General features: G+C 38.6%; 1 long non-coding RNA gene across 1 annotated transcript in view; it reads left to right on the top strand.

The window, feature by feature from the left end:
- The first annotated feature begins 967 nt into the window (after window positions 1-967).
- The window catches only part of LOC120506852, a 57,348-nt gene continuing 32,695 nt past the window's right edge, over window positions 968-25,620 (top strand). The window contains exon 1 of the long non-coding RNA XR_005628617.1: window positions 968-1,487. This is a non-coding gene — a long non-coding RNA (uncharacterized LOC120506852). The remainder of the gene's footprint in view (window positions 1,488-25,620) is intronic.

The following is a 25,620-nucleotide window of genomic DNA, read 5'->3' as shown; positions in this document are numbered from 1 at the left end:
CTCCAAAGCAAGGTGTTGCTGTTTCTGTGACAGCTGCTGTATTTTTTGTGTATCTATGACAAGTTTAAAAAACCTGTTTTGTATTATTGACTTTAAAAATGTTACAGAAATGTACTTCTTTCAGCTTTAGAGGAATTTCTTGGAAAACCTCTGTTTTCTCATCTATTACTACCAGTAGTAGCCCACATATGAGAAGGCCCACAGATAAAAAGCATGGAGCTTTCTATGTAATGAGGTGGCAAGGAAGGTTTTTTCTGCTGTCTTTAGCTAAACTACACAATGCTTTTTCTGGAACAAAACTTCCATGTTACATCTAGAAAGGGGAGAAAAAGTCTTAGCTTTAGCTTCTGTATAAATATTTGCACCATGTTCATTCTCAAGTTTGTGTGTAGTCATCTTTAATTGTTTTAAATAATCATGATAAAGAGAAGAACCACTATTTTTTTACACGATAGACTGCATGCAATTATGTAGGGAGGTTGAAGTAGTGGCCTAAATGTACACAGTTCAGTGAAATATGGAAGGAATGGATTTGTCTCAGAAAGTCTGAGACAAAACAGAGCTCTTTCAGGAAAGCCACTGCAAGTATCAGCCTGGAAAGTCGCAATCTCTGCACCTGCTAAAGATCCACATTAACACAAGTTTCCACTGCCCCATCTTTTGGCTATATGAATAAGAACAGCATAAATTTGGATTTCAGAAGACCTTACTAATGGCATAGTGGAAGAGGGTGAACCTACAAGAAGGAAAAAAAGGGTAGAGCAGCTGACAAAGGGTCTCCTGCATGTTCAGATAGTTTTGAAGGCCGGGCTGATGTTAAAATTAAGCTTGTGGACTGATGTGAAAATTAAGACTGTCTTCTTGAAGCTTCTGGCAGCTGCCCTGAGAGCCCTGGTTATTATAGAACAGTTGCATCAACACAGAAAGTGACACCCTTAGTTACTGGGATGAGATGTTATACCTGGATCTTGCTCTGCTTGCTCTCCTTACTTTGGGTTATTTAAGGCTGCTTATTTGCATGGAATAGTGTTATGAGTGTTTTCTAGGCTTTGACTGTTTACTTTTGCCAAAGTAAAATTAGCACTTTCTACTTCACCACCCAAATACCAAAGGAGAAGTGTCCAAACTTTAGCCCTCAGTCTGAAGGGAACACTGAATTTTGGAAGTGTCCCTCATGCTAACAGCAAGCTGACTTGAAATCCTGTGTCTGACCAACTCCAGACTTTCTGGGATTTGAAAACAACTTCAGATTTGATATTTGGCCTAGTTTGTTAACGAAAATGGAAAACTGCATTTCCTCAGCCTTCCTGAAGAAGAGCCCATGAACCTGATGAACTTGAGATAAAAACAAGGACTAGCAGGATGCTATGTCCCATCTCGGACGAGGTCAGCAGGAGTTTTGAGCAACATGGGACCGGCCCCTCTAGCTGGAAACTTCTTCATTTGCCTCTGAACTCTGCAGCCACTGGGGTTTGAGACCTACACAGGTGAGCAGTGCTGAGTGAGCCATTTCTTTTGCTCAGAAGAGGATATTCCTGATGAGGGAAATCACAGATTTCATGTGCTCACATTTTTTTTGATCCTCCTTAAGCAAAAAGGGAACATTTAGAATGCCAAAATCTTGTCTTAATATTTCACAGAGGTAAGTCTTTTATAAACGCATTGTTGTAAATGGCACTATAAATTCTCCACTATGGAAAATTGCTATCTGGTTTGAAATGAGGCAGGATAAATAGAACTATAAAAGGTTACCTGGAGTAAACAGATAGGGTTTCTAAAATGTACCACATGAGATAGATTGGAGCTCATAGTAATCTGTTTTCCATGCTTAACATATGATCAGCATCAGCTGAACTCTGTAACTGAGCTGCCATCTGTATCAATCCTGTTCCTAGATGTCTTGGCCCTGCTAATGAAATCTGGAAGTGGAATTGTAAATGGATTCAGTGAATGGTAGATGTCAGCCCATTGCGTGATGGGCAATCATCAATCATCCACTGTCAGTTATTTCTGTCTCAGTGAGTAAGCCTTTATTTAAAGCATAAAGTAAGAATGTTGCCAGACCACAGGAACAAGCCCTGAGCTGTTTGCAGGTGCTGCTATTCACAGCTGCCAATTAAACCCCTGACATTTCCATAATGGCCAAGAGGCAAGGCATATGCACTTGATACAAACATTTTTGTAAAAATTAATCTCAGTTTATCAATACTTCACTTTTTTTTTTTTTTTTTTCCCCCAGAGCGACATACAACATCCTACTTTGGGCCTATTGTTTGTTTGCCGTAGAAAGAGAGAAATACGAGTTGGAAAGCAGCCAGGGCATTCATTTCCCCAGGATATACAGCAGATTCCAGTGGCTCATTTCAACCCTTAATTGGGGAGGGAAAGCACAGTAGTGAGGAATTCCACCTTCAGAAAATGGTGTGTGTGCCCCTTGCCCCCCAGCCATGTGCACATGCTCAACTCCAGCATTTCTCATCACATGCTGGCCCTTACCTTGGTAAAAATGTAATGTTTGGCTTGGCAAATGCTGTTCCTGAAGTTACACAGCCTGTTGTGGTTTGTTGCTGCTATACCAAAATGTTACCTTATCTGGATTTTTATACAGATCTCTGGACATACTTTTTCTGTCTGGTCCTTCTCATTACCCCTCCACTATGTGAAAAAAAAAAAAAAGAAAAGAAAACCCACAAAAATCTAAAAATGTGAGCACATTTTAATATGCTCATTCTTTTCTTTTGGACAGGAGAGAAAAACATAAATTGTCATCTCAACTTATCAAAGACATTCCTCAATATTTCTGCAAGTTTATATAAATTTCATAAAATTGCCAGTGATGAGCTAGGGTGTTGTTTTTTGGTTATTTTTCCTAGAGAAAATATTTTCATAGAAAAAAATTATATATTTCTGCAGAAAAATAAACTGCCTAGTATTGCCACCTGACATTTATAGTTTGGAGGACATAAAACTTTTCAGAGGTCCTTTTATTTCTTGCTCTCAGCTGTTTATAGTTCTTCAGGGGTACCCTGATCTGTAAGTAAATACAGAAGAAGAAAGGACTGCATTCACATTTTGGAGGAGATTTCATTACATGCTCATTGCTCTGCCCCTTTTTGCTGCAAAGACTAGAAAAGGCAGAACACTGAGTGGGAAACTGGATAGCACTGGGGCATTTTAAACTTGTCTTCTTCAGTCTTCATGGTACTGAGGGAGATCACATAAGTCACCCAGAAATTTGGAGTGGATTTTTGTGTTTCCTTTTGTCTGGTTATAAAATGTTGCACTATTGCGTGAAATTAATTTCTGAAACATAGAGAATTCTGTTAGTGTGTTATATTTAGAATTGTTGCTAAAGAGCTTGCTGGCACGTGGGTTTTAAACTGGGTGTAATTGTTTGCCCAACAGCTGTGCGGTGTGCTCATTGTCAGATGCAGAAGTGTCAGTGAAAAGTTTTATCAGCAAAACTTAGTTTGCTTCACCTGACTGAAACAAGCTGTCCTACCTTAAGCATTTCACGCCAATGGAAGTGGATAAGCATATCTATGCTGAGTAATTTCCTACATATCTTGGATCTGAAATTTTAAGTATAGATTGAACTTTGTTCAACGTTCCATTTCTTTTGTCCATGTAGGTGCCTTGCAAAGTTCCATTGCTTTTCAGGCATAGATGTTGCTTCAGGACTAGTAGGAATTCAGCTCATTCAGCTTATTTCTAACAAGTTTCTTAATTTTTAAAATTTTCTTTTTCATTCAAAACCACTAAAATGTTTGAGATCTGCAAAAACATTGCCTTTATATGTTAAATAAGAATGTTAAAACCTGATTAATGTTTTGATTAGGTCTCTTCAGAGCTTGAAGGACCAAACTGACTGAGTTATCTAGGGTAGATTAATTAATCCCACATATATTGCATTTTATTTTAAAGGAAAGAAAAAAGAAAGCACTAACTTAAAACTGGCTGACTTAAAAAAGTCAAAAATCGAAAAATCTCCCAAGTCTCAGCATCAAGTTCTTCTCTGTAGCATATCTTTGTGGCTGTAAGGTAATTTCCTGTGTTCAGGATGACTCAGCCCTCATTATCATCCAAGATAACCATCTTCTTTGGGTACTTCCATGTAAGCAGAAATCACTGAGGTCATACTGCTGCTTTGTGCCCTCTGACTTGCCCCCCCTGCTCTAAGCTAAAAGGCAAAGGCAAAAGGTATCTAATCCCTGTTGGACTCAGTTCCTGTGCTCTTGTAGACCTTAAGGCAATAATAATAATATTGCTCTGAGTGTGTCCACATGTAGAAATACAGAAATGTCCAAGCTGCCTGTAAATGAACCGTTGTGGATACTGGACACAGTCAAGATGAGCCAGCAGAGAACACCAAGAGGACTAATTTACCCTGCTTTTTGACAGTGGTAGCTCCATATGGACAAATTTATCCTGCCAGAAAGCAGGCTGATTTCTGGTTAGCTCATTTACAGCTAGTCTGACTACTGGAATTTGCAATGTAGACATACATTCTATTAAGATGACGTGTGTGATTGTTTTAAATAAAAATATGGAGATTGAGATTTTGGAGGTACATAAGGGCTTCCATTGAAGTTGGTTTAAGAAGTTGCTACCTCCAGTGATCTCTTTTGCAAATTCTGCTCAAGATGGTATGCCTCATGAGTCAGCACATGGGATCACATGCCCACCTAAGAGCCTCAGGTGTTTACAACACAATATTTCAGCTTAAATCACTGAAGAGGATGTGTTTGCATTTAGAGTCCTACTCTAAATGATGAAGTGAATCAGAGCAATTGTATCTCTTGATGTGACAGAAGCAGGCAGACAGTTTGGTGATAATGCTCCATATCTCTCCTTTTAAAGAGCCCAAAGAGACCTGGATGCCAGGTCCCATGGCAATGTCCTTCTGCTTCACAGCACATTAGTGGTTGAGCACCTCATTCTCCTCATATTCTGTCAAAAATATTTGTCCTTTTAGGGTTGTGGCACTACCTAGTCTCCTACTGTAAAGTTTGATCCTGGTAAAGAAGGCAAAGCACAAACCCAGATTTCCCGCCTGATGACAGTGAGATTTCTCAGGGGCGTAAATCAAAACATAAAATTCACTTATTCAAGTTATATTCCTTTAACTTCAGGGAAGTTTATACACGTGAACATTCCTTGTACAAAGGGATACTGGCATGCAGAGGAGGATTTGACATTATGAAAGCAAACAAGTACCAGTAGCCATTCTTCCTTCTATTGCTGCACTCATGCATGATGAACTCCAGGTTTGTCTCTTGCTTCCCTGCTCCTGAGGCTGCCCAGCTATGATCTAGTGTACTGACCTTACTAGCCAAGTAATGGCTTTCATGCTACCAAATCCCATCAGGAACTTCATGTCTCTTGTGGTAGTCTTCATCTATTGCAAACTTGTGTTATCATTGGCACGCTTAAAATTGTGATGTTATGTTTCAAAAGTTTTTAAAGCTGAAACACACAAGCTCTTTTATTTCTCTTCTGCCTCATAGGATTATTTTAGCTCTACACATGCAAAACCTCATATTAAGCAAGAAATTAATCATATCAGGGTAAAGTAGCTACTGAAAAATTGCCAAGCACCATAAACATTGGTCAAAATGCAGGCCAACCATTTGCACAGCAAGTAATTGAAGCTAGAGGTTCACTGGAGCGGCGCGTAACTTTTCATTTTGAATTAGAAAGCTTTTCAAACATAAAATGATATCTGAGAAGACTGCACTACCTAAAAGGTTTCAGTAAACAGTGAAAAAAAAAGTGTTAAAATATGCTGGAGAGATCAATCATGCTTTGTGGTTACTTGCTCCACGTAGTTTCACACACATTCTCTGATAAACAATGTCCCACACACTCTGCCCAGACCCATTATTTTCTTCAGCACCAAAGCGTCAAGGGCCAGATCCTCATTTGGTTTAAGTCAGCAGAGCTCTGCTGAGGTTGACTGCTTGCCATTGATTTATGCCAGCTGAAGATCTGGCCTGAAGAGTGACAAAAATATAATTTTATGTTTTATTTATGGGTGTAAAACAATAGTCCTAAAGGGAGCAGATGTTCCATGTCAAGGGAGGAGGTTTATTAAATGCAATTCCAGACACAAAAGCTAATCTTTGTGGTCAGGGAAGGCATGAGGCCTGTTTTACATGATGAACTTTAATTGAAATCTTGCTCTTTTGTGTTCATTTATTTCTTCTATTTGGGAGCTGACAAGCGTCATTTAAATTACTTAACAGCTGCCAGACACCTTAAAAAACAATAAATAGTTGTCTTAGACACCTGGAGAAGGTTACACAGTCTTCATTTGTCTTCCAAGTACCTGCTGAAATGGTATTAATTTGGTATCACATATTTTTAATTAAGTGGTCACTTCACTAAAGAAATTTCCATCTGTTTCAGATGGAGCTGTGCAGAGAAAAATCGCTCAGTTTATGGAGGGTTTTGCAATTGCAAAATGTCTTTTTTTTCAAGTTTGGATTTAAACCCAAAGGATTTTGAAATCGCCTCGAAAAGAGAAGGGAGTGTCTGCCTCTAAGTCTCAGGCCCCAAACCTCTTATTGTCCCCAGCACCAAAACTATTCTCTTTGTGATGTTCCTCCCTCTGTAGGTCCTAGAGCAGGAGTTCCTTGGCTGCCAAAAGCTGAAGTTAGGGAGCTGAAAGAAAATCAGTGGCAAGAGCCTGCTTGCAGGAATGTCACAGTTTTTTTGAAGATCTCCTCATCACTTTTTCTTTCAGTGAGCCAGCATTTTTGACTCCCATGTCACTGCACCACCCTAAAAAGGTGAGAGCATTCAGTGATGTGCCCGTTCCTTGGGTTTAAATGGCCCAGAAATGTACCATGGTGAGATCTGAGCTCTTTAGAGGCACACAGCAATAGTCAGCTAAGCAATGCTGATCACATCAGATAAATTTTGGACTGAAATGCACAAGGATGAGATTTACTCCCTGAGCTTCTGTGTTCCTTCCCACACCCTCACAGTCAAGTACAGAGAACAAGCTGTACTTATCAGAGGTCAACAGTGACATGCAAACTGGAGCTTCAGAAAAGACAGTAAGTAGAGAAAAATTAGAGTGAATATTCTTGTATTCTACTAAAAGAGAGGAACAAAAGTAAAGATTGAAGAAGGCTGTGTATGGAAAAAGAAAATGGAGAGGGGGCAGATTCCAGTGTGTAAAGTTGGTGGAAATCCCACATTTAATGTGAGATTTTGTTCTGAGTCAGGCTGAGCATAACAAGCATGAAATTGTCTATGAACCAAAATTAGAAAAAAGAAACCTGAGGCTAAGCTGACCGTGGGATGCAGGGAATGCTGAAACATTTTATTCATGTTTCAGCATAATTTTTTGTTACTTCATGTTAGAAATCTGGTGCATCTTCATTGTAACACTTGTCAACACAAACAGCAGCAACAACCACAACCTTCCATTCTGTAAACATCAAAGGAGGAGCTTCCAAGATTATAAAAAAGCCTAATACTTGTGTAGCCTCCCTGGATAAGAAGTTAATGGAACAAGTTTTTCACAACAGATGTATTTTGTTTGACATAACATTTGTTTCCTTTCAAAGACACTCTGAATAACATTTCCAGTTGCACATTTCCAAAGGCATGACTCACTTCATGGGATGGAATATGTCTATGGTAAATGTATTCTACAGCCACACTGGGCCTTCTAGGCTATTTGTAAGCCTCCCAGTAGAGAAACAGACCCTTTAGGACACAGTCTCACCTGTTTTAAACCTCTCCTTTAGGAGTATGTAAATTAGAGCCTGGAACGGTCTTTTTTGCCTTTTCCAGCAAAAAGTAGTGTAGGGTGAGTAAGGATCAACCTAATTTCGCCCAAATATTCTTGTTCATGGGGACAGTTGCTGTAGTATATTGTGGTAAAGAGTTCACATTTCCAGATACCATATGCAAGAGAGAGAAAGGTTAAGGCATTGGAGTGAAGTCACAGAAGAATAATAAAATGCTCCAAAAATAGAAAGGACTTAGTTAGAAAGAAGCATGAAAATGCTTAAATGTACACAAATGCAAAGCGCAGGATGAATATGTTATATGCTTAATGATCACTTCAAATGTGAAAATAAACTGAGGGCAGTAAAAATTAAGACTTTCCAGGGAAACAAAATAGAGGATGGGTTGTGATAATAGGGGAAACAATTTTCTTATCAAATGATCTGTTTAGTCTGGGGACCAGTTTTCAAGAGAAGCAGTAGCCCCAGAATTTGAGTAATTTCATACCAGAGCTCAGAAATGCACAATAGAGATTATTCCTGTCTGGGAAGAGAATGAAAAGAGGGTCTACTCATCTCATCCAGCCCTCACTTCATTCAGCAGGAATCTTTTCCACTGACCAAAGCAGGATTTGGATCAGACCCTTTTTTACCTAGCATGTTGATGTCTGCCTAAAAAAAAAAGACTTAGGAAGAGACATGAACTAGAGCCCAAGTATGACACTAAGAATGGCTTTTTTGGGCTGCTGTAAGGAAAAAGGCAAGTCTCAGAAAATTATGAAGCAGGCAGCTGGCAAATCAGAGGGACTGTTTTACAGCTGCAAGCTGAATCAATCTCTAAAATGTCTTTACGGAATTAAATGACATTAAGCTTGGTGTCAGTAATTCCCTTAAAACTGTGAGCAAACACTTCTCAAACAGCAGATCTAAGGGCAGCGTCATCGCTTGGCAGCTTTTGCTTTTACCACAGCGGGGCTTTGCTCTCCAGCTTACTCTATTTTTACACACAATATTTCAAAGACATTTTGCTATGGTTAACAAAACATAGCTACATTTTATATCTGATTCAAAGGAAACCAATAATAATAGAAGTGGGGTAACATTTTTGTGTATGCCTGACTGATTCCCTTTGCCTGTTTTGAACCTACCTAACGGCAAACCTCACTTCATTCTACACTGCTCTAATTAATTTGACAGGACTGGAAACTTGCTCTTCCTGTTCACACTTATTATTCATCTCTTCAGAATGCCCTGTAGGGAGTATGAAGCACAATAAAGCAGTATTTACTAAATCCCTCAATGCTAAATACACCTTTTAAGCTGACTCTGCACAATGCCAGCAGTGAGAAGATCTGACTAAAGGGCAGCCAAAGAAAAACAACATTTTCCAGAGCATCGTCTCTTTACACATGGCTAGCAGGTCTTAGGCAAGGAAACTACGTCTTTTTACCCCACTTCAAATTCTATAGTAGGCTCTGGGGATCCCAGCTTAGTCCTACTGTATCTGAAAGCTTTGCTGTAGCCAAAGCAAATGACAGAGTGATCATACTCAATGAGCTCTGATGTTAGTTCACAAGAGCCACTGAGTAATTTCATACAGGCGTATCTTTTAACCTTTCATCACCCAAATTAGAAACATCATAACACAACATAAAACACATCTGAAAAATCCATCAGAGACAGGAATTCAGAAAAAGGCAAGTAGAAATAAGCATTTTGAGATTTAGGTGTTTTGAGAAAACACTGACATTGAATGTTAGATTTCCTTTTTTAAAATTCTCAGTGCAGAAAGGGACCTTTTACAAACACACAAGGTGATCAAGGAATTTAAAAAGTGAAACATGCTTATTTGCACACACTAGGGAAGTAACTCAGACATTTCATATTTTAAAAGTGAAAGATCAATGAAAGAGATTTTCAGCAGTAAGTTACCTGTTGGGTCCTTGAATCTAATCATGAGCTCCCTTTGCACTTTATGCCACTGTAAATCTCACTTTACATGAAGCTAAAGGTTAAGTTTTCAGAGTACCTGAGAAAATTTCTACATGGCATAGGGCAGCACTATGCACAAATACCCACATCAGCCCTAAAGGAACTAACTCAAGTACCAAATGGGAAAGAATCACTATAGCAGAGCAGTTTTTCCAGCTTTCTGCTCTTAAAATCCAAATATTTCTTCATGTGGCATCCACCAGAGTTCGATGTCACAGTCTGCAAGTCACTGTTTTTAATGAGGACTTTCAAAGAGGTGTGGAGAAGCAGATGAGCATTCAATGGGATTTTTCAAGGCACACGTTAAAATGGAAACTAAAGTAACAACACTTAGATGCTTCTGAAAATTAAACACTTCAAACTCCTGAAAACAATCAGATAACTAAATACCTGACCTGCTTCTGAAAAATTTATGTTGATTAATTTTTCCTAGTTCCTGAACCTTCTTGTTCATATTTCATAGAAAAGCGTGGACACAATCACACACAAGCTTCCTTATTCCATTTAGTCTTTGCTTTTCTTCATTTACCCACTTGTTCACCTGTGGAAAATTTAAACACCATTCCTTTCACAGTCATGGACCTCATACACTGATGTTACATTGCTCATTTTTAGGCAAAGTTTAATGAAGATAAACAGGAGACTCCCATCAGTTCAGCTTGGTTTTGGATCAGATCCTAATAGAGTGGAGTTGGGCTCGTTGAATTGTAGATAGAGTAACAGCTCAACTCCTTCAGGCGTAACTCCTCTCAGAATTGTTGTAGAGGAAAACCCACTCTAAACAGATTGAATCTGGAAAAAACCTTGGATAATTGGGAGTAGAATGGGTCCATTGACTTCAAGAGGAGCTACTGCATGAATAAAAGGTGGGCTGGCATTGGCTTTTGCTGTGTTACACATGAAAGATGGTTCTTCAAACTAATTAATCCTTGAAAAGATCAGCTGACCCATCTCATTGTTAGCAATACATTTTTAATTATTCATTTTAGTCAAGCATCATTTGAACACAAGTCAATTTGCAATTTCATTAGAGTACAGAAAAGGCCTGGGGTCTATTCCCAGTAAAAAGGAAAAAATCTCTGGCAAAATTTCATAAAAGATGTTAATCCTCTAATTAATTTTATGTATCAAGCAAGAATTAATGTGTCCTGCTATTTAAGCAGAAGTCATCTTGCCAAGAAATGCATTTTGTCATACCTTCCCCTCCAGGAAAACCTCTTTACAAGCTTTGTGGCAAAACACCCTGGCAACTAATGACTAGCTTTGAAGCAACATTCACAGACCATTTGCTTTGATGACATTTGGAGCTTTTTTCTCCCCCCCACTACTCATTCCAAAGTCTATTGTAAGTGTAGAGCTCTCACTGCACTGCTTTTGAAAACTAATCAATAAAGTAAGATTTGTCAGGTTGCATCTGAGGAGTATCACATCTTTTAACTCCCTTCTTGGTTGAGCTGCTGTACACATTTTTAAACTAAACCTTATGAACAGATTTGAGTATGTTATACGTACTATATTCACAGGCACACAAGTGTGACGCCTTTCTTTTTCTCTCTTATATTAACTTCAAAAGCTTAAAACTTCTGCCAGTTAACCTTCCGTAAAACTGACATTATATGGTCATCATACATAATCAAATGATGGATTGCATGCCAAGAAGACACAAAGAGCAAATGTTTACACTTGTTATAACTATGACAATTACAGTATTGCAAAAATGGAAAAAAAATTACTTCACTCCATGATAAAGAACTCCAAAGAAAACATATCCATGTTAGTAAATACTGAAATGAATTTTGAATACCTCACTAGCATCAGCATAAATCCTAGAGTGAGGCAATCTGTACTCACAGAAATGAATCGAGATCAAAATGTGGGCCACAGAGTTTCATCTTTATCTTAACTTTTGACTTTTCTAAATCAATGCTAAAATCTTTAGGTCCGATTTCTCATTTCAATGGCTTTGTGTTATGTGTCTCAACCGTACCTCATTTAATTTAATAAGATGCAAGCTAAGGAAGTACTTAAGTTACTTATCAAGGGTTTCAGATGACACATTATTATTGTACTCAAAAGTCAATATTTGCTAATCATGTTAGTAGAGGAACTGATCCACGGCTACAATTCTTGAATTGCTAAGGCATTTAAGATTAATTAAACCTGTCTTCTCCTCACTTGACATATACACACATAGCACAACACCCCCAACCCCCACCCCCACCTCTCTTCTGAAATGGACAAGCCAGTGTCTCCATAAAGAAAACATGTCTAGTCTGCAGCTACAGCATGAAAACCTCTTAATTTTCTCAGCTTTCTACCTCCACTATTGGGATGATCATTCAGAGCCTGACTTCAGGTACCAGGGCAGGTCATGTTCAGCACCTTGGGGTTGTGCCCTTTCTCTTTGACACCAGTACGACATCAAACCAGGCCGTTGTATTCTACCTGTGATCTTTGCACAAGACTGTGGCTGAAATCAGGGGAGAGTTGCATGCTGAGCAAAAGCAGAGCCAATCTGGCAGTGTGACACAGGTAGAAAAAGCCTTCTTTTTGCTCATCTTGTTTCAACTGAGATTGTTCATCCAGCAGTCTCACAGGTTAAAGGTACTGAAGTGCTAAGCAGGTCTTATTCCACATAGTGGCAGAAGAGCAGTGAGTTTACACCTTGCTATCCATCCTACTTTTAATTTTATCACACATAATGGGAACAGTTAAAAACTGATCTTTCTCTCTTTCAAAGCTGTTGTTGAATTTGGTGTGTACACCATGAAAAAGATTTAGTGTATTTCCTAGGGCTAGGTGCAGTGTAAGCAAGTAATGTGCAAACTTCCACATGCAAACTTGCCAGTGCATGGTCAGGCTGGATTTCCAATTCTTCTGCTGCAACAGTCTCAGTGTCTCATCAGCTGAGTGGACCATCAGCTGCTCAGAGGCCATTCAGGGTCTGGACATGTGCATTCGATTAGCAATGTGGTGACCTCCTGATAGGATCATATATTTATTCAGAACCTGGCTTAGAAGGAGATACAGATCTGCCTTGAAACAGGAATCTCTTGGTGGATAAAATGTGGCTTACCTGCAACCCAGAAAACATTACTGTGATTTGTGTATTATTGTGGTTTTCCCTTTCTTGACTTTAAGCAATTATTATACTGGTCTAAACAGAGTGGATTAAATGTTTGTATGAGAATAATAGAGCAGAGTGGAGATTTGCAATCAGACACATTAGGAGAGCTTCTGATCTACAAAAAACTTGTGCAAACCAGGAGGATGGGTATATCTATACCAGATTAACCCAGATTTACACTCATAAATGTGATAGTAGTGTTGGAAGCCACAGGTCTGATTCAACAGAGTCACTTGTAAAATTGGTGTTTTGCAAAGACTTATAAAGGGGGAAGTGTTCACTGTTATCAGGAGACTGAACTGGTATTGTGTATTAAACCATACAGTGGCTGTATGGAGCTTGATAAAGACAAGTAGAGCATCGACAGGCACATTAAAAAAGTAACTGTTTTGAGTACTGTGGTATCCAGCCTGCACACATTTCAGATCAGCACATTATTAAGTATAATACTCAGATGGACATTTTGCCAAATAAAAATGACGCATTCTGTTTAATATTCCAACTAGTGTTAAACTATTAATCTAAATGTGCTAATAGTGGCTGTCATGTAAGTTGAGCATCTGAAAGCCTCTCAACAGTAATGCCCTATCCTCAAGTAATTTCTTTTTCATATTAATTTAGTACAAAATATAAGATAATTTACTCTTTAAAGTGGTTCTCCCTCGCCCCTTTTTTAAATTAAACATTATTTTATGCAAGTATTTTAATTTACTAATTTATTAATTTAGCCCTGCCACACACAGGTTGAGTTGCTGTTTTCTTTTCTTTATTTATTTGTGTTTAGATCAATCATGGTGCTATTTTTAGCATGCATTTGACACGTTCAAAATCTCAGCTTTTTCTATGTGTGCACATCTATTTGCCTTGGTAAATTTTTAGTGAATATCACACTTACCTTTACTGTTCTATGCAGACTTAATTTGATAATCTTAACTCATCTTCCAGTGGAGCACATATCTGTGTCACAAATGTCATCTTTGAAACTGGCACTAATTGGCATTCATGTTGGAATTCTCAATGGAATGGCCACAGACACAAGGTGAAAATTTGGCTCTGTTGAAGGCAACAGGAGTTTTGTCATTGACTTTAATAGGGTCAGGACTTCTTCCAGAGACTGAACTGCCTCTCATACAGATGTTCAGACTGAGATGGGAGATTCAAATCCTCTGTGTTTGCTTATGACTAACAAAATGTCATTTTCTGCTAACCTTTGTCCTCCCTCTGCCAGAATCTAGTCCTTTTTTTTTTAAAGGAGAGAGTGAATAAGACAAGACCTCCAGCTTCCTCTTGCATTGTCTTCCTCAAATTCCAGTTCTCTTCTCTCTCTTTATACTAGATATAATATCTCTCCAGGCACCATGCAAATTCTCTGTCTTCTGTTATCTCTTGATTCTTCAGTTCTTGTGTATTTTTAACTGCTCTTTTTTCTTAGCAACTCTACCTTTAAGGATGCTCTTGCTCTTGAAAAAATGAAATTAATTTAATTCAATCTATCCTTCTAACCTGTTTTCCTCATGTCTTCCTCCATTTTCTCAGAAGCTGTTGTTTCTTGCCATTACTAAAAAGCTTCTCAGTCTCTGGTAAGAGAATCTACACTTCTCCAGGTTCTGTTCTTGGCTTCATCTGAAGGCAATCTTCGTCCTTTTCTTTACTGATCCTTCCCTCCCAACACCTGGCTTCTGTAATATGCTCTCATTTCAGTTTGTTTTGAATATGCTCCTTCACTGACAGCTCCTTTATTTTTTGTGTCTCTCTTTGCCGCTTGCTCTCCCCATTGCCTCACAGAGGTGTCCATGTCAGAATCCTCGAGGCACTTGCCTTTCCACAACAGTTATTCTCTGCACATCTGCACTTTCACAGTCATTTGCCTCTGTACATCCTGCTGTCACTTACATCATGGCTTGACTTCCTAAGGTTAGTTATTTACTACTTCTTCCTGATTTTCAGATCCTCATCTCCTCTATAAGTCCTGTAACACTTCCTGTTTCCTGAGCTGTCTCCTAGACCATCTTTTCTCTTATCTTGCTGGCCCTTCTGCCATTGATTGTCTTCTCTATCACTGTGGTAATCATGATTTTTTTCATCAACACAAGCTAAAAATGTTATGAGCATCTCTATTGATGGATGATGTCAGCAAGATCTCCCCACTTTCTCTTTTTCCATCTAAAATACTGCTTGCCAATACTGCCTTGTCTCCAGCAACCATAATCTTCCTTGATTTTCTACTGCCTTCTATAAGAAATGCAAGCCATTAAAAAATTCTATGAAATCTACTCCTTGAGATTCTGCTGCAATTTATCTTCCACTTAATTTATTAGACTGCTTCTCCCATTTTCTCTACAGACTTCCTCTGTCCCCTTTTTCCTTTCTGTGTTTTCTTCTCTGTTGCTCCATAGAGTAGGAAGCATTTTTTTTGTTGTCATCCCTGAGCAATTTTTTTCTTTTGCTTCCTGAAATCTTTTTAGAACTCATCTCTCAACTTTGAACTGTGCCTTTCAGTCAAGCAGAGGCTTTAATGCACTGGAAGACAATAACTGTGATACTGGCCTGTTACTGTAATGTCTCCTCATGCCCAGGTACAGCCCCAGTGAAGTCACTGTTGCCTACATCAGCTGGAGATGGTAGAGAGCACAGATTGGTACTCATGTTCGAAATGCATGAACTACATGTTCAGTACTATCTAAGTGTGCTACAATAGAATTCTTCTGTTAAGAACATAGAATTATCAGCATCCTGAGAAATGAAATAACTGCATTTCTCATGTAGAGGAAAAAAAAAAAAGCAAATGGGAAGTGCCTTGAAGCCTAGAGCAAAGCTGAAAATTCTACAACTGCTCTTATCCTGCATTGAAACACACTGGCTACTCTTTTGAAAGTTTTCTATTGAAAGTTAGGAGAGGAGTTCTTGGTACACCCAATTACTTGTTGGGACTTGGAAAGCATTGCTACACAGAATTTTTACTGGGTGAGTATTTAAGACTAAGGCTATGTAGGAATTAGTATGAGGTTATCTTGGTTTTACAGGATGATTTTTTTGCATAGGTTTTTATTTTATTGTGCAAAATTTTCCCTGCCAACCATAAAGGGGTGCTGGAGGAGTACAACAACTAAGATCCCTTTGACAGAAATAACAAAATATTGCAGTGTGTGGACCATTAAGTGAGATATCAGAAAGATTCCCTCTGATACAGGAAGAGAATGATGCCACATAGTACAATGCAAAATATTTAATTCTTTAGGGTCATAAACTAGAGGCTCTGTAGCCCTTGACTCAAGAGTCCAGATAACATTTGTCCTGTGCACAAATGAGTCATTTTCCAGTTCATCAAGGCTACCCTTGATATTATGAACTTCAGACCAATATATTCTATGTCCTGCAAATTACTCTCTTTTTGTGTCAGGACCATTATACAGTTTGGACAAAGTCTAGAGCTGAAGGTTTTAAGTGGTGAGTTCCAGAAAAATGAATGGAAGAATCCGGAATTCAGTCTCCAGGACCTTTGTGATAATTAAAACTCCTCCAGTACAGGAAATCAGATTAAATTAAATGCTTTGAGCCACTGCATGACCTCTGTATTCCACCTTCCTTGTCATGCAATCCATATATTATGCTGAACCATTTTTCTTTACAACATGATAGGAAAGGATTTCCTTTGGGAATACTTCAGTTCTGAGCCAGCTGTGACCTCTGACTCAGAGATCAATGCTTCTCCACAGTCTGGAAAATCTGAAGGTGACCACCATCCCTTCACTGTGTCCCTGTGGCATGAAATCTTGTCTTTTCCTCTCCCACACCTGTCTGTGTGCTGACAGCAGGACCAGCTGGCAGTCCCTTGGCAGTCACACCTAGGCCTGCCCTCTCCATCACAAAATGGATTTGAATACATTTACAAGATTTACATGATTCAGTTCAAGTGCCCAGGATTAGCTCAGTTGGTCAGAGCATGGTGTTAATAATGCCAAGGTTGTGGGTTTAATCCCTGTATGGACCATTCATTAAAGAGCAGGACTTGATGATCCTTGTGGGTCCCTTTAAACTCAGACTATTCAGTGATTCTGTGAAGGCAAGACTGCAAATTCCTGGCCTCTGAGCCAGTCAGGGCTAATCAAGCCTCATGACCCTTTCAGCACAGCACTGGATGGCCATGCAGTACTATGCTTACCTAGGAATACTGAAAATCTGTGTGGTTTAGCAAGTGTTGTGTGTGTTATCCAGCTGCAAGTAAATTTTCCCAGGCATTTAGAATACACCTTAGAAAAAGGAATTTAAGGCATCTCTGTTACCAAGTGGACTATTGCAAACAACTATTTTGGCCAGGAAAAGGTGAAGCACACCTGTGGAGCTGGAGTAAGAAACCACAGGTTTACCACTGAGCTCAAAAAAAAAGTTTTCATGTTTCTGTAGTAAAAGGAACTATCTTGGCCAGGAAAAGGTGAAGCACACCTGTGGAGCTGGAGTAAGAAACCACAGGTTTACACTGAGCTCAAAAAAATTTTTTCATGTTTCTGTAGTAAAAGTACATTTTATGTATCAGAGGTTGACTTTCTGTGCACAAATCTTCTGGTTGTGTAAAGTGTCCCCAGCTCCACAGAGGAGCTGTGACAATTTACACCAGCTGAGGTGCTGCTCAGCATTTTTGGTTATGGACCTTATTTACTCATGGCTAGTTAGATTTCCTGTGGAGCTTTTAACAGCACTGTGTGTGTGTAAATCTTGCTTTAGATGACTTTGGAGCAGTTAGGAGGCAGCCTGCCTGTCTATAAAGTAGAAGTATCCTCGAGCATATGCCTGGCATAAGGTTAAAATAGAATGGTGCCCCAGCAATATGAAATATAGCTATTATTACCTAAGTGAAGACCTACAAATAATGTCCACTAAAAAGTTGCCACACAGGATAATTAGGTGGTAAAAAAATGCCTTTGTGTTTTGGCGTAGCCTATTTAATTTGTGTCTGTGTTTTTAAGCAGTTTCATCCCAGAACACACCTAGCTCCTCATCCACCTCAGGGTGTTGTGCTAACTTACCCACTTTTTCTACTAGAAATTGTTCAGTCAGGGAATGGCATCAACCATTTTATTGAATTAAGTTTGCTAAACAGTCAAATAGCAGCCTAAAGTAGGGTTGAGGTACTGACATGGAGCAGCAGTTGTTACTCTTTGCAGTAAAACAAGGTCAGTGTAAATGAGAATTTAGTTGTCCAGCTAGCTACTTTCTGTGTATTCACACAGGTAATTCACATGTCCCTGTGGTGGGATGCAGCTGTGCTGCAAAGGTCGGGTGGCATTTTCACAGCAAGGCCCTGAAACACAGACCTTTCAGAACACATTCCTCTCCCTGTAACACTGTGAGTGGTACCAGCAGAAAACCAAGGTAACAGTGAACAAGGAAACCAGTACTTTGTAAACCTCCCTGAGCTCAGCCTGCACAAAGCCAGCAGTGAGGAGGTGGAAGGAAAAAGCTCAGTCTTGTGAATCCTTATCAGCTGTCCACTTCTCGGGGGAAGCTGGTTCTGCAGAGCACAGGACATTTCAATGTGTTTTCATGATGTTGTGTGAGAATATAGGGATATAAACCACGTATTTCTAGGTAACACAAAAGGGGAAAAGTAGGTCCCCTGAAAAAATATTTCTGTAGAATTTTTTAGCTTTAATGATACTAAATTACATCAAAACTTCTCAAGACTATTCTTGCAAGTCATTTATACCATAGAACATAAAATTACAGTAAGTCTTCATTAGTACTGTGGCTACTATTGTAATCAGTTTTGAAGAATGTGCTCTATCAATGGAAATATTTTGATTTAAGTTCCTGTTGTGGAGCAGTCTAAAACACATACTTTAAATTACACTTTAAAATAAGTCCCTACAATGTATATGTTACGCTGGCCCAGTTATAATAAATTTTTGTCCAATGTTGTCATTAAGTTGCAGTAAATATTGAAGCTACCTTCATTTTAAAATAATTTACTTCTTGATTTTAGCTGATAGATATTCTTGTATAGAAAATTAATAAGAATATGTACACATATATAAAACAGGGCAGGACTGCTGCTTTCAGCTGTTACTATCAAGCATCCTGGCTTCCATCAGTGGTATGGCAGCTGACTGACAACAACATCGAGAAAAAAGTCATACAGAGGACTTCTCAAGGTGAAAATGAAAGGAATTAAAGTCCCAGGCCCTCTCCTATCTTCTGTCATTTCTAGCACCAAACTAATTATTAATTAATTGAAATATTTCCTGTGGATAACAAAAAGATCTGAAGGGTAGAAGCAACCATTTCTCATGTGGTCAGGCCATCATGGGCACAACACTACCATGAAATGAAAAGGACGGAGAAATTCCACTGAGTAGACTGGGTGAGAAAAAAGTCAGCTCTTTAGAGTCTAAAAAATAATAGTATTTTTCAGAAGTTTGATGAAACTGAGTGAGATGATGGAGGAGAAAGTCTCAAAAAATCCTTGAATCTGCCGAAGAACTCATGTAGGCAATCATTCTTACTAGAGAATCCATGCTAGATTCTCATGATATGGGACCCAACCAGAAAAGGTTCAGTTTGAACTTACACCTTTTAAAAACTTTTAATTAGTATTTAGGAAATCAGGCTCAATTGCCTTCTGTGCTCACAAAACTACTTGTGTTTTTTCTGGAACACAGGCGAATTGCTGAGATGACAAATATATGTCTTCTAAGAATCTCTCTCTCCCTTTCATGAATGTCTGAATATTTTCATTTCCCAAAGGTATACTGTTTTGACAGTTTTATACTTAACAGATGTTTTATGTAGATTTATTGGTACCTCAGACTTTTCAAGAACATGAAAAAAAGGTCTGTCTTTACCTGGACTACACTGATCAACATTATCTTAAACCATTGTCAAATTTCTTTCCATTCACCTCCATAAGTCTTTCCACAGGCTGTCCTCCAAGTTTTCTTCATATCTCTCTGGTTATCTATTACAGAACTGCCATTTGGTCAGACCCTTTTTAATATGTTACACTATCAAGATTTGACACTCGGGTGGACTGTATTCAAAGTTTGCTTTGATTTCTACAAATTTTTCATATGTGATATGGAGCCTTTAAAAAAATTCAGGTCTGTGGGTTACTATTTAGCATATATGAACTTGTTGGTCTGACTCCACACACATCCTTCATAAGCAGTCCAACTGCTCCTCCCCTCCACATCCAGAGATTACAGACTGAACAGTTTTAGCATCAAACTTGGGATCCTGAAATATTAGGAGTGCATGACTTACTAAGTAGAAAATATCTGAGGTACAGATCTAAAAATAAATGTAAAAATAAATGTAAATTTGAAATAGTAGATTGCTCCAGTCTCCCACAGAGAAACAGGAGTCTGGTTGTTGTGGAAGCCTCAATAGGACAAGATTCCTAGTTAGAACTACACAGCACATCGTATTAGACATTTTGGCCATTTTGGCATTACATTACAAAAGAAAAAGAGAAGAAAAGAGCCCTGAAGAGTTTCAAAAAAGTCCATATGAGATATGGATAGCTGGCTTCTGTGAAGAGCCTCTGTTAGCCTAGAGAGAAAATTGCGCAGAAAATAGGTCTGTGAGACTTCACTCACAGCCCATAAACAAGCACAGTTTTCTTCTCCTTTCTTATTATTGGTTGGCAATCTGACATTGCAAAAATGGAGAAAATCTTGAACTCTTTTGACATTGTATGTTGGATATTGAGGTCTTTGTTGGTTTGACTGTCACTTCTGATGTGTGGTATATATTGAAGTTACAGGTATAAGTGAGCATGCTGCAATTTCAGCAGGATGGAAAGTACAGTAAAATCATAGGGTCATTTATTCATTGCTAACACCTATTCAAGTTCAATAAAGAAATAGCTATTGCAGTTAATGTCTTCTTTTAGAGCATTAGAACATACAAAAACATCTATCCCTACTGTCCCTATCCAGTACCGTATAGCCTAAAACAAGCAACCAAAAAGCCATGAAAAGCCATGAATTCAAATTTGTGAATTTCGAAGCACATTTCAGGATTTTGCTGTAGAACATGAGAGAGAACTTTTTCTAAAAATGATCCTTTGCAAGTCATTATTGGTGAAGGAAGTTGTGCTGGTTTTGGCTGGGACAGTTAATTTTCTTCACAGTGGCTGATGTGAGACTGTGTTTTGGCTTTGTGCTAAGCACGTGGCTGGTAATGCAGAGATGTTTTTGTTTATGCTGAGCAGGGCTTACCCAGAGCCAAGGCCTTTTCTGCTTCTTGTACTGCCATGCTGGCAAGGAAGTTGGGGGTGCATGAGGAGACACAGCCAGGACAGGTGACCCCAACTGATCAAAGGGATATTCCAGACAATATTGACATCATGCTCAGTGTATAAAGCTGGGGGAAGAAGGAGGAAGTGGTGGAGCATTTGAAATTATAACATTTGTCCTCACAAGTCACTGTTAGGTGTAATGGGGGCCTGCTCTCCTGGAGATGCTGAATACCTGCCTGCCCATAGGAAGTAGTGAATTGTTTTGTTTTGCTGCTTTGCTTTGCTTTCCCGATTAAATTGTCTTTATCTCACCCAAGCAGTTTTCCAGCTTTTGCCTTTGTGATTCTCTCCCTAACCCTGCTGGTGGGGCAATGAGGGAGTGGCTGTCTGGGGCCTGGCTGCTGTCTGAGGTGAAACCAGGACAGAAGTGTTAACACTTCATTTACTCTTTCTGCACTCTTATTCATGGCTTGGAGAACGCATTTTTCTATCCTTCATTATGTCCATTTTTTTGCTTTCTGAAAGCCTCTAACACCCAAAGGTGCAGCTAAGTAGATATAGTGAATATCTACTGGGATATTCAAAACCAGCTGTTCATTGAGCTCTTTGTCACACCCCTCTGAACCACCACTGTGACTCCCCATGAGTAACTTCTAAGGTGCTTAAATATCCTTTGACACTTGGCCCTAGAGCTACAAAACATGCCTGATGTATGCTCAGCTTGAGGCGATGTAAGCAATCCCCCCTGCTCAGCCAAAAGAAATAATAATACCCCAAACCTAACTTGCCATGATCAGTTAGAATTTTGTATTTTGTTTGGATCTCTTCTGTTCATGGAGTGTGGCAGTGAATGCAAAACTTCATTTCCATGTCTACATAGATCCTAATTTCCCAGGGTTAAAACTTCAATCAAGTTTTTCCTTTAGGGAGTACAAGCTGCAAAGAGCAGGCAACTTTCATTTAAATAGAAATCTATAAATCCTTTAGTCTTCACCTCTTTTAACCACATTGTTTGAGGTGAAAGCTGTTAACTGTGGTCTTTAGAAGGTATGTGTAAATGCAACCTTTTCCCCAAAAAACTTTGAAAATGTGCATAATCAATAATATTTGTGATAAATGCTAGTGCTAAAGACAAGAACTACATAAAATAATGAAATGCGTGGGCTTGATTCCTTATTCAACTGAGTCACCTCCTTACCTCCACTGCTTTAAGGAATTCAATAAAAGAGCAGGATCAGGCCCTTAATGGTCTGCCAGCTCCATATTGACATTACACCCAAACTACTGTTACTGAAATTTATATCTAGTTCCATAAGAAGAGTACATTAGATATCCTTCAATGTTTTAGGAGGCAGGACTTTTCTGACTATTCTGACAAAACCACCAATACATGTAGAAACCACAGCTGTGAGTAAATACTGCAGTTATGATTTACAGCACAATTGCCAGAGTCTTCCCAGCTTCATCTCTGATGGCTACTTACTCAGGCTGTCATTTTTAGCTCCACAGATTATATCTGCCTTGGCCTCTTCCACAAACACTGGATTCACTGGAGTGTGTTGCAGACAATAGAGCTCTCAAACAATGAAGCATTTGTGTTCATTTTCTTCTATTTTATCTTAGGAATTCTACTATTTAGGTCACTATCTGTTGCTTCCAGCTATTCTTTCCTGAAAAATTGTAGCTCTTTTTAGGCTTAAGAAGATAAAATCAATGAATTCATCTATGTTATTCCTCTGGGTATAAAGGTCTAGATGTAATAAGTGGTACACATAGTATAAGATTACATTGCTATTCCTGAACTGCAGCACCAAGATTAATTGTGCCTTATAGGCCAAAATTTGAAGAGCTGCTGGGTGCTGGCCTCTCTGAAAATCTGATACAACTAACACAATATAACCCCAGTATTACCAAATTTCTCAAATGCTTTAAATGTGATCCCTCCCTAGCATGAAGAGGAAGGGTGTGAACGTATGTCTGTGTAGAATTTTAGATACAGATATGGAGAATAATGGTGAATGGATCCTCTTCCTGATTGTATCTGCCTGTCCTAAAGAAACAAAAAAATCCACTACAGGTTTTACTTGAGAAAGATAATACTTGGATTTCACATCACTCATTGTGAAATCCATCAATATCTGTGGAATAAAAATTATACTTAGATATGGAGGCATACAGGAATTCCATTAGATTTAAGCTCATTGATAGCTCTATTGACATAAAAAATTGGTATGCTCTGAATGAAGAGTGTTTAACAAAACAGTTATAAATTAATTTATAATGAAACCTGACAGTCATAATTTAATTTAGAATGTATTTAAGATTGTTGTTACTATTTGTATAGGACTTTTTTTTGCCTGAAGGAAGATGTGGCTTCTTAATGAAATGTCAGCTATTGAAATACTAAGCTTCTTAAGTGTACATATGTATTAATTAATTAAAATTATGCAGATACTTTCCTAATGAAGAGCTATTGTCTACAAGCAGTCAAAAGACTCCATGATTGAGGTATACCAGTGGGCCACCAAGAACTCACCAGGAAGCACCAAGGATGCTGAGCACAACCTGTAGGATCTGTGGGGTGATGAACCTGCTGCTCAACTTTCTTTCTCAGTGGTGAGGGGAGGAAGCAAGTCAAGTGACAAAAAGAAGTAGAGAGGTGGTACAGCAGGGCATCTGGGGATAGTCAGGCCGTGACCAAAAAACCATGGCAGCTTGTCTCACCATTAAGTAAGAAAACCATGTTCCTAAGATATTGTGAATTCTACTTGGAAAGTAATGTTTAATAAAAAACAAATTACAGGTTTTTGAAGTCTAATAAATGCTAAAAATAGGCACTTATGAAAAGTAAAATAAATAAATAACAGTCTCAAGTCTCTCCATCACTATTAGTTTAAAAGCAGAGGGCAATAAATTGCATTTGCCTATCAAAATTGGTATGTGTCATACTGATCAGCAGATTTTTTTAAATATGGTTTAAATAATCAGCACATAGGAAATACTTGAGTGAGTAAGAAATGACAATAATTAGTTAAAATGGAATTTGTGTCTTCATTACATTGGAACCATCACTATTAGTTTAAAAGCAGAGGGCAATAAATTGCATTTGACTATCAAAATTGGTATGTATCATACTGATCAGCAGATTTTTTAAATATGGTTTAAATAAGCAGCACATAGGAAATACTCGAGTAAGAAATGACAATAATTGGTTAAAATGGAGTTTGTGTCTTCATTGCATTGGAAAGTTTAAAAGGGGTTCTTTCCACACCCCCCATGGAAAGAGCATTCCCCTTGTCATACACTGAACTCTTATTTTACAGCACTGATGCTCATGATGAAGGGTGAGCCAGTATGTTCTGGCCAGTATATTCAAGGACAGAGCAGTGGTGGGGTTTTAGGTGGGCAGCTCCAGGGCCTTTCAATTGTGGATACTGAGAAAATCAGCAGTTAGCTGGTTTTAAACTTTCTGAGCATGCTGAACAACACAGTGACAGCATTCAGGCTGTCATTTCCATGCAGAGCTTTGGGAGCTGTAATAATAAATAGCCTGTATAAATATAAAATAGCCTGTATTATTTATCCATTATTTACCCCAATTTCAGACCTGATTAAAAGTCCTTTCACATCACAGAATGAAACTTTCCTAAAAAAAAATACTCACCATCTATAATAGTTCCTTCCTTTCATCTTCTCAAATAATTAACAAAATTATCTCTGAAAACAAAAATTACCCTGGTTTCTTTAAAGAGTTGTATCTAGGGGAACATACTGGGGAGGGAATGATGGCTAAGCTGAACACTGTTGTAGCAAATGCCTCTTATCTATCACAACAATATTTAACATTGTAACTCCCATGTTTAATACTGATGGTAGTAGCCTTTTCTCATTGCCTGATTGTGGTGTTCTAGGACAGTCTAAACTAAGAAAACCATACCTCAGATACACAGAGCAAATTATATTGTCTGGATAAACCAAATTTCCCCTATAGCTGCTGTTTGGGATTCACACTTATTTGTTATATGGACATGCAAATCTTCTTTTAAACACAAAACTGCCAGCAGAGGCTTGATGATACAACAAAATCTTGCTATTTCATGGTATGTTAGTTCTTGAGGGTATTATGATGAACTTCTTTGAAAAGCTGAAAATGTTTTTCTGGGTTAATTTTCAGTCAGATCAGTAAGCAAATCCAACTCATTATATATTGCACAACAGTAGCAGGGGAGGGAGCTGCAGCCACAGACCATAATGGTTACTGGGCACCTGCACGGGCTTTGGTGGCCTTAATCTACTGACACTGATCCCACAGTGGATCAGTGTCAGATTTTGCTGAATACAAGAAAAAGACCCCAGTTAAATACTTCAGGACTGCACTGCAGCTGGTTGTGTGTTGAAACACTTTGTTCATCAAGGATTGTTAGTTTAAATGGATCAAAGCAAGCAGATTGTCACCTCTGTGGGTGGAAAACTGAGGTATCAAGTAATTAGGGAAATTACCAAGTGAGGGCTTCAGGTAAAGC

Source organism: Passer montanus, unplaced genomic scaffold (assembly GCF_014805655.1).
Source record: "Passer montanus isolate IOZ18808 unplaced genomic scaffold, ASM1480565v1 scaffold40, whole genome shotgun sequence".
Classification (NCBI taxonomy): domain Eukaryota; kingdom Metazoa; phylum Chordata; class Aves; order Passeriformes; family Passeridae; genus Passer; species Passer montanus.
This window is presented reverse-complemented; position numbering and strand designations above follow the sequence as displayed.